The sequence below is a fragment of the Octodon degus genome, unplaced genomic scaffold (genome assembly GCF_000260255.1).
Source record: "Octodon degus isolate 3935 unplaced genomic scaffold, OctDeg1.0 scaffold00161, whole genome shotgun sequence".
NCBI lineage: Eukaryota > Metazoa > Chordata > Mammalia > Rodentia > Octodontidae > Octodon > Octodon degus.
In genome coordinates this window covers 1,642,984-1,651,424 of record NW_004524737.1, presented here as the reverse complement: position 1 = coordinate 1,651,424, position 8,441 = coordinate 1,642,984, and positions in this window count along the sequence as shown.

The following is an 8,441-nucleotide window of genomic DNA, read 5'->3' as shown; positions in this document are numbered from 1 at the left end:
GATGACAAGGGAAATTTATTTAGCCAACAGTCTCTGTGTGCTGCTGTGTAGCACAAACATCAGACTCGGCTAACCTCTGCTGCCTTTATGGTTCCTCAATAGAGCTCTGGATCAGTTCAGAGCTCCACTCTACTCGGTGAATCCCCCTAGGTCCCCAGCAAAGATCTTCTGTCCCTCACTTCTTCATTTGTCTCTATCAGTGATTGTGGGTCTGAACTTGCTACTGTAATACTGATAGATTTGTGGAAATGCATCTTTCTTTTTATTCTGTATCACAAAATCATGGAAAATGAACATCAGCTACTCTATATTCTTTCACAAAGAGCAAGCCATGGTCTCTCAGAAAGCTCACTGAACTTAAGAAGACTATGCTGGAATCATAGCCAGTTTTAATTGTTCCTCGTTTGTAACCTTGGACAAGTCCAAGGTTGATTCAGTTTTCCCATCTGTAAGGGTAAGGATAATTTCAACTGAACCACTCTACCAGAAGCAAGTTTCTCCACAGTTATCTTGTCATAGGAGCTCTTACACTCCACAGCTGCATAAGCCAATTCCTGTAATCAATACCCTGTTGTTTGTCTGTCTGTCTATCCATCCATCTGTCCATCCAGGTAACTAATGTCTTACAGGTTCTGTGGAGACCCATGGATAATATAGGGAGACTAGTTCTATAATAGATCATTTGAATATTGCTATATCTTTGGGGAAATATAAGATAATATATGAAAATGGTTTTAGAGTTCTGATTTCTAGTCTCGCAAAAGGCTGAGGATTATCTTTCCTGAAAGTCTTTGTTTTAATCATTGTCTTTGCCTTTGCCTATCTGTCAATGTGTCTGGTACGACGCTGAATCAGAGGATTCATGTTGAAGGCAAATCTGTATCTTGAAGTTACCAACTTGAGAGCAATTTGTATGTAAAATATGCTTGTATGTCCATTGTTTATCATTCTGTAAAACTCAAACAGGAAGTGACTGTGGATTGCCGGTTTGTTTAAAAATAATCTGTTAAAGTACAGCTAAGAGATTATCAATTATCTTTGTTCTTGACATTGTCTTCCTTTGGGTTCCAGGGAAACTTCATTGTATTAGATTTTTATTCTTTCTATTTAAGCATCCTGTTTTCCTCTGACTTGTTCTACATTTAGTGTTAGTTTAGGTCTTTTTCTGCCTCTTTACAGTCTCATTGTAAATTATAAACACACCTTCTTTCTCATGTATGACAACTGACAGACATGGCTGAATGGAGCGCGATAGGTAAAACTGAGCCTAGTGATACTTAAAATATCAACAGCTTAATATAACATTAATATGTTTTCACATGTAAGTCCACATATATTTTTCAAAACATGAGTAAAGATTTTATTATTTCCATTTTTCAACTTTATCACCTCTGCTCCATGGTTTCGAAGTCACTGCAGAAAAGGATAGATCATTTAGAATGCTCTAGGAAAAGTTAGAAGATAAGTTTTAAAAATTTTAAAGTTCTGATTTCCAATCACACAAAAGACTGAGAATTATCTTTCCTAAAAGTGTTTGTTTTAATCATTGTCTTTGCCAATATCTGTCATTGTATCTTGAAGATAAGTTTTGAGTACTTTATTTACATAACACTGATGAGAATCCAGATAATTAGATTAATATTTCCTACTATATATCCAAAAAGAAAGGAAAACTGGTTTTATGATGATCTAGGAATTACAGGTTTTATCATGGTCTAGGAATTACCACAACTTCATGAATGCTAAAACTGTCATTTCTTTATTTTTTTCTTTTTCTGCAAGGAATGAAACTCAGGATGCGGTACTTGCCAAGCAGGTGCTTATGCCACTGAGCTACATCCTTAGCTCCTAAAACTGTCATTTCATCTTTCAATTTTTCAATTTCAATGAATAATTGTTGAATTGACATCATTTCTAGCTTTATATCCCCAATATATATATTTTCCTTTCTCATCGTTTAATTCACACTTCTTCAAGTAATCTATATTCTGTTAGTAATAAACTGACATATTGTTCAGATATCCTGTGTTTTCTTGTTTCCAATTCCTCTTTACCATGTTTCTTCTTCCATTGTGGATATTCTATGTACTTTGAAACAAACAAAAATATGTACTGTGTATAAAAATTAAGACCATGTTTTCATCATTGACTTCCTGAGTCTTCAATACACATTGTTGTTTAACTGAAATTGTTTCAAAGTTGTGAGAGCTCTGGAAGTGTCGTAAAGGAGCTGTCCTTTACCAAGAAAAGGCATTCTGTTCCAATGAAAGGGAAATAAGTTATGTTGCAAATTCTTACCTGGGAAGTACTTGATTTTTTTAGTTTGTTGTGTCATGAAAAGCTGGAGTAAAGTAACTAAAAGTTTATAGAGAAAATAGAATTTAGAAACTATCGTTTCATATGACAACATGATGTCAACCTAAGTATGCAGGGGATATTAAGAGATGAGTTACCAGCACATGCTGAAATAGAATTAAGAGCAAAGATCTTACACAGGGTAAATGTGTGTGGCACTAGTCAGCCGCTGTGCTCTATAAACTGACCTATAAACAGGTATCTTAAAATAAGATTTTCTTCAGAATATGTTAGCAGATTTGTATTTTTATTCAATGCTAACTTTATACTAATTTGACCATAAGGAGATAATATTAGGTAAATGTAAATGTAGCTTTTCCACATTATGATTTACTATAGATGCATTTACTATACATTCTTTAACTTGAAAAGACTTGACATCAGTGCTTCTGAGATGAAAATTCATATTATTTTAAACTCACCTTTATATTCATTCTATAAAAATACTACTTTGCTTCAACTTTTTTTTAAGTTGAAACAAAAACAACTACATTCACAATATTTTCATGGTTTTCCTGAATCACCAAGCCTAGGCACTACATATGATCATCCAATTGCTTTCTGTTCTAACTTTCTAATTTTCACCCCAAAGAGTTCCCATTGGTATATTAGCATCTCTTTGTTTTAAACGTAATTATAACAAACAAACAACAGCAGCTTACACTGCGTAAGCTGAATTCATTCCAAAAGAGCTTAAAGAAAAAGGCAAAGTCAATAAATCCAATCATTACTTAAGGAGAAGTCAAGAAATGCAACAATGAAGGGAAGGATGCTTAGTGATGGTGAAATCAATACATTCTGAGGCTGTGCACGGCAGGAGAGGGACAGTGAGGAGGGCATGTGGGACAGGGAAATGTTTGCACTTCGGGCCACTAGATGCTAGCACATGTGGGGCGAACCACAGGAAAGCAAACTCCCTTTTCCACTGAGTTCATGGCGTACCTGGAGACAAAGGGGAACTGCTCCATCAAGCATACCATTTGACATGTGCCTCCTACTCAGAGGCACTTGGTCTAAGCAGTTTATGTGGTCTCAAGTCAAAATTACCTGAAAATTTAGAAGTCCTAGAATATTGCTGGCCTCAATGAACTTAATAATTCCAAATTTGATACTTGTATTTTTTTGCCACTTAATGTTTAATATTATAAAAGTACATGTTTTTTTCCAAAATTTCACATTGTATTTCTATGCATGTAGTTATAATCACATTCTAGCTTTAACTGATATTATAACTGATAGCAAAATATGTCCTTATATACATATTCTAGTTTTAGTTTTCCCTTTTTATCCATACTTCCAATTTTAAGAATCCTAAATACTTTAGGCAAATGTTTACCTGATTGAAACTATAAACTAAAAGTTAAAATCTTAGGGCTAGTGTGATAGCTTGGCAGACTAAGCCTTTGGTTCGGCAAGCACAGGGACAGGGGTTCAATCCTCAACACCACATGCCATGCCAGCCTCATCCCAGGTGTGCTGAGCTGGCCACTGAGACCAGGAATGGTGGTCATGCCTGCAATCCTAGCACTGGGGAAGCTGAATACAAGAGATCACTATGAGTCTGAACTGTGTAGTGACACCCTACACCAAATATATATAAAAGGTTAAAATCTTGACTGCATTTCTTTTAGTTTAAGTCATATATATTAATTTTCATTCATAGGTACACATATTAAAAGTTTTTTACAACCTCGTAAGAACCAGACAAGAAGATATATGAGATGCACTCTCGATCTTCAATAATTCTCCTACCTTGGTAGCAACGGATACAGAAGTAATAGTGAATCTCTTTATTTGTTGCTACTTTTGGTCCATGAGTAAAGGAACTCCTGACCAAGTATTTTCTGGTGGACTTCAACTATATATAACAAATAATAAGCAATGTAAATACAATAAAATGATACATCATTACAAATAAAACAGTAAAAAATATAATTTTATGGTTTGACCAAAACTTAATATTAGAAATAATTATAAGATAAATTAGAAAGTCTGTATATAACTTTAAATTTTGACTATATGATAAACATCTTAATTTAATCAAACTGTAAATGAAGTTAATCTCTGTTATAATGCATGAATAAGAACAGAGATTTTTCTTGTGATTACTTACACATATATTGATAGAGTGGAAGTTGTTGGTTCAATGAAAAGTGCCATGCACTAAGAATATGTTAATAAGTGACTGATGTTTGATTTCTGTCACATACAAAACTAAGGGTAGAAAGTCACATGAAAAGGAATACCATCTCTAACAAAACTAAACAAAAAAGGGGGTACAAATGAAGGACCATTTTGCATCTGTATATACAAAATAGTTAAGATAAATGTACAGCTACTTTCTCTTGATTCAATGAGAAGAAAGATTTGTACTAATAGTGTTTGGACAGGATATCATGTCTGCATCTTGTACAATGAATAACCACTTCAAAGACAACAATATGCAATGTATTAATTATTGAAATTGTCCTACTAACCAGTTTTGAAATTGTCTCATTGCTATTTTTTTCTCAATAAAATTAATTTTTAAAAAGGAAATTCTAAATTTATTAACTTGGAAATTTGTGAGATTTAAGAAAGCATAAATTTTATGCACTTTTGTCTTGGAATAGCTAGATAATATTTTTAGGGATTTTATTTAAATAGGCATGAATGCTTGACAGTAATAGCCAAAATTTATTGATCATTTACTATCAGCGGGCTCAGTTCAAGTGCTTTACCTATATTAACGAAGCTTTGTCTAAATCTCTGAGGTAGACTTTGAAACTGTCCATGTTTTACTGGAGAGGATCTTGAGGAACAGTTAGTTATTGGAGGTTAGTTTTGTGAGTATCACAATAACTTGTTGCTGAGAGGAAGCGCAGCATTGTTTTTGCGGAGCGAACAGCATTGTAGGAATCCACTGTGAGGGACACAAGTTGCAGAACACAGACTTTAAAGAAAGTCAAAAGCAATATTAATGACCAGTTTTCTTTTTAACTTTGTCTTTCTGTCTACAGCAGAATGTCTAGAGAGGCTTACAAGAAAGAGCTAATTCATAATATAAGTATATTGGAATACAATTTCAATGAAAGAAAATAAGCTGTATAAAACTCACCTGGATTTTTAAGCATAGAAAGGAGAACAGAATTGAAAAATGTGGGGAATAACATATATTTGCTTCTGTTTTTCTAGTGCATAAAGTGACTGTTTCTTCACATTTCTTACCAGGAGGGCATCATGCAATTAGCCACTTAAGAACACTTCCAGAGCTAGCTTTATAAACATGTTTTGTTCATCTTTCTTTCAGGGTCATTTCACTCCACAAAGGTATCTGTTAAAAAAATGTATATTAAAAAAGTCTGTATGTATGTTATAAATTAAGCAATTTACTGCTTTTAAGACAAGTATACTAAGTAGTAGATGAAAGGGATATGTTTTTGAGAAAGTAAGGGATTCTTAGGTAAAGAACTGTATTACTTATTATTTATGAACTTTGAATTATATTCATTCTTGATAGTTCTCACAAACATTTCCTCTATGCAATTCTAATGTATAGAATGGATTAAATCCTTATTCATACACAGGACATTATGAGCCATTTTCAGATATGTTAAATTACTCTATTGTACAGTTATTAAGTCAATATTTATATAGAATTTATAATTCTCAAACTTGTTACAAACCAGGACTTTGGGGTGATTCATAGACCATAATGTACTACAAGATAAAAATACAACTTGAGAATTATCTAAAATAGAAAACGAAAAAATGAATTAAACATGCTGAACCAAAGTTGAAATGGATGAAGTGTGTGATCTAATGTAATACTTAACACATTAGTTAATAGCTAATTTCTTCTGAGTCTTTTCCATTACACTGGAATATTTTTGAATATGGAAATTGTATCTCATATATCTTCATATCTGGCTCCTAAGAGGTTACAGTGTTTGCTGAATGTATGTATATTTGCGTGAAAAAAATGTGAATAATGGCTCCTTAGACCTAAAACACTTTACAGAAAATGGTGAGCCACCATAATTAGGTATTGTGAAATTAGATTAGAATGAGGGCATTTAACAGCTCTCTCCATAACTCAGAGCTTTGCAATGGGAAATATAAAAGCAGCCATGTAACATCTAAATGAATATTATCCATCAGATCTGACATTTATTAAGCAATAGCAGCACGCTGGGCACTGCCGTAAACACAAACTCTTTGCCAGTGAACTTAGATTTATCTTTGTTGGCTTTTTTCCTGAAAAAGACTGATGCAATTTCATGGCAGATGGTAAAAGAATACAGAAAGATGGCATTAGTTTTCAATTTTTATAGGCACTATCTTAAAACAACTTCTTTTACTGAAAATCAATCTTATTATCTGGGTAAATACCACCTCTCCAGGGACAGCAGGTATATTTCTTTAATTAAGAATTATACATATATTCTGATACTGCTGAGGTTCATTTGGTGCTGCTGTTATTTTATTTGCATTCTTCTTCTTATTGTTGTTGTTATTGCTTTTTCATATTGTTATCATGGTGGTGTCCGGGTAGTGTGAAAGAGTGGTTCATTTTAAAGAGTCTTGACATCATGACTGTAGCTCAACTTCACAATACTCTAGCTAGCACCAAGAATTTGTGTAAGTACAGTGAACAGGCATGGAAACATGTGGCTTAAGCAGGGAGAAATTGACAGAGTGTGAGAGAATAATTTTTATTACCCTCCTTTTTAAACTTTATTTTCCCTCTTCCAAGAAAGAACTTACCTCAAAGCCTTAGTTTTTTTTTTTTTTCTATATCCATATGGCACCATTTCATTGCCAGATCTTTAAAAGTCTTAATTTTAATCACTGCCAGAGTCAAAGCCAGATAGCAGATAAAGTAGTCACAGCAGACTTTAATCACTTCTTGCAATAGGAAAAAAGAAGCCAGCAAACTGAACCTGCCTTTCTCTTACCCAGAGGTGATGGTATGTTGCGGATGAATGGAGTCAGAGCATTGGGGGGGGGGGCAGAAAAATCAGAGAAGCAAAAAATCATAGATCATAGGATGAGGGACATTAGTTTTATTAACTGGCTCTTATTTAGGTCAAGATCCTGCCATCCTTATAAAGAAGTAGGGTGACAGGTGAATCACTGTGCCCTAGTAAGGTGGGGACAGTGTACTATCATGTTGGATTTTACAATAATGGCTTAAGATATACCTCCATCAATAGACGAATGGATAAAGAAAGTGTAGCACTGTATGTCATGGAGTACTACACAGTGAAGCACTACTCTGCCATAAAGAAAAAGAAATTGGACACATCTTCAGAAAAATGAGTCACCCTAAAACTATAATTTATGTTAAGCAAAATAAATGAGACACACAATTTTAAATATTTCACAGTATCTCTTACCTGAGATTCCAGAGTTTAAATAATTTAAAGAGAAAAATAAAATGTAGACAATAGGAAACTGGGAGATGGATATTTTGCAAACAAAAATGAGACCAAGGAATAAAAAGAGGGAAAGGGGAGCAGGGAGGAGAAGTAAAATGAGTTAGGATGGTTATATACATGTACCAACTTCCTAGGATGAACGTACCATAACGTGCTGAATTATATGTACTAATAAAATTTCTATAATTAAAAGAATGTGAAATGGTAATTTCCCCCAAGTAGTAGAGGAAATTTCCAGAAAAAAAAAAATATGTGCTCAGAACCATTGTTAGGGGAAGCTATGGTTCTTTATGGGGTGACCAAGGTCTTAAGGTCTTTGCTCTGACAGCATCAATTGAGCTAAAGTAGACAATTTCAGTAACAACCTGATTTGGCTTAGCAAAAAGTTTGACACAATGTAGGGGCTAACATAAACGTGGTGTAACAACAGCAATCTCTTTCACATACCGGGATTTTCCTGTAGATGCAGTTAAATTGGCCAATTTTCATTGGCCCTTATGGATCCCCTTTTAAGTGGTGACCCATTAACTGTGGTAAATGTGAGTCACTTCCTTATGAGGTTCTTATATGCATTTAATTTTGGTGCTACAAGAGTCTTGGAGACCTTTTTAAATTTCTCCAAAAATATCCTTAACAGAAATATTGTCTTGGGGCTGGGGAGATGGC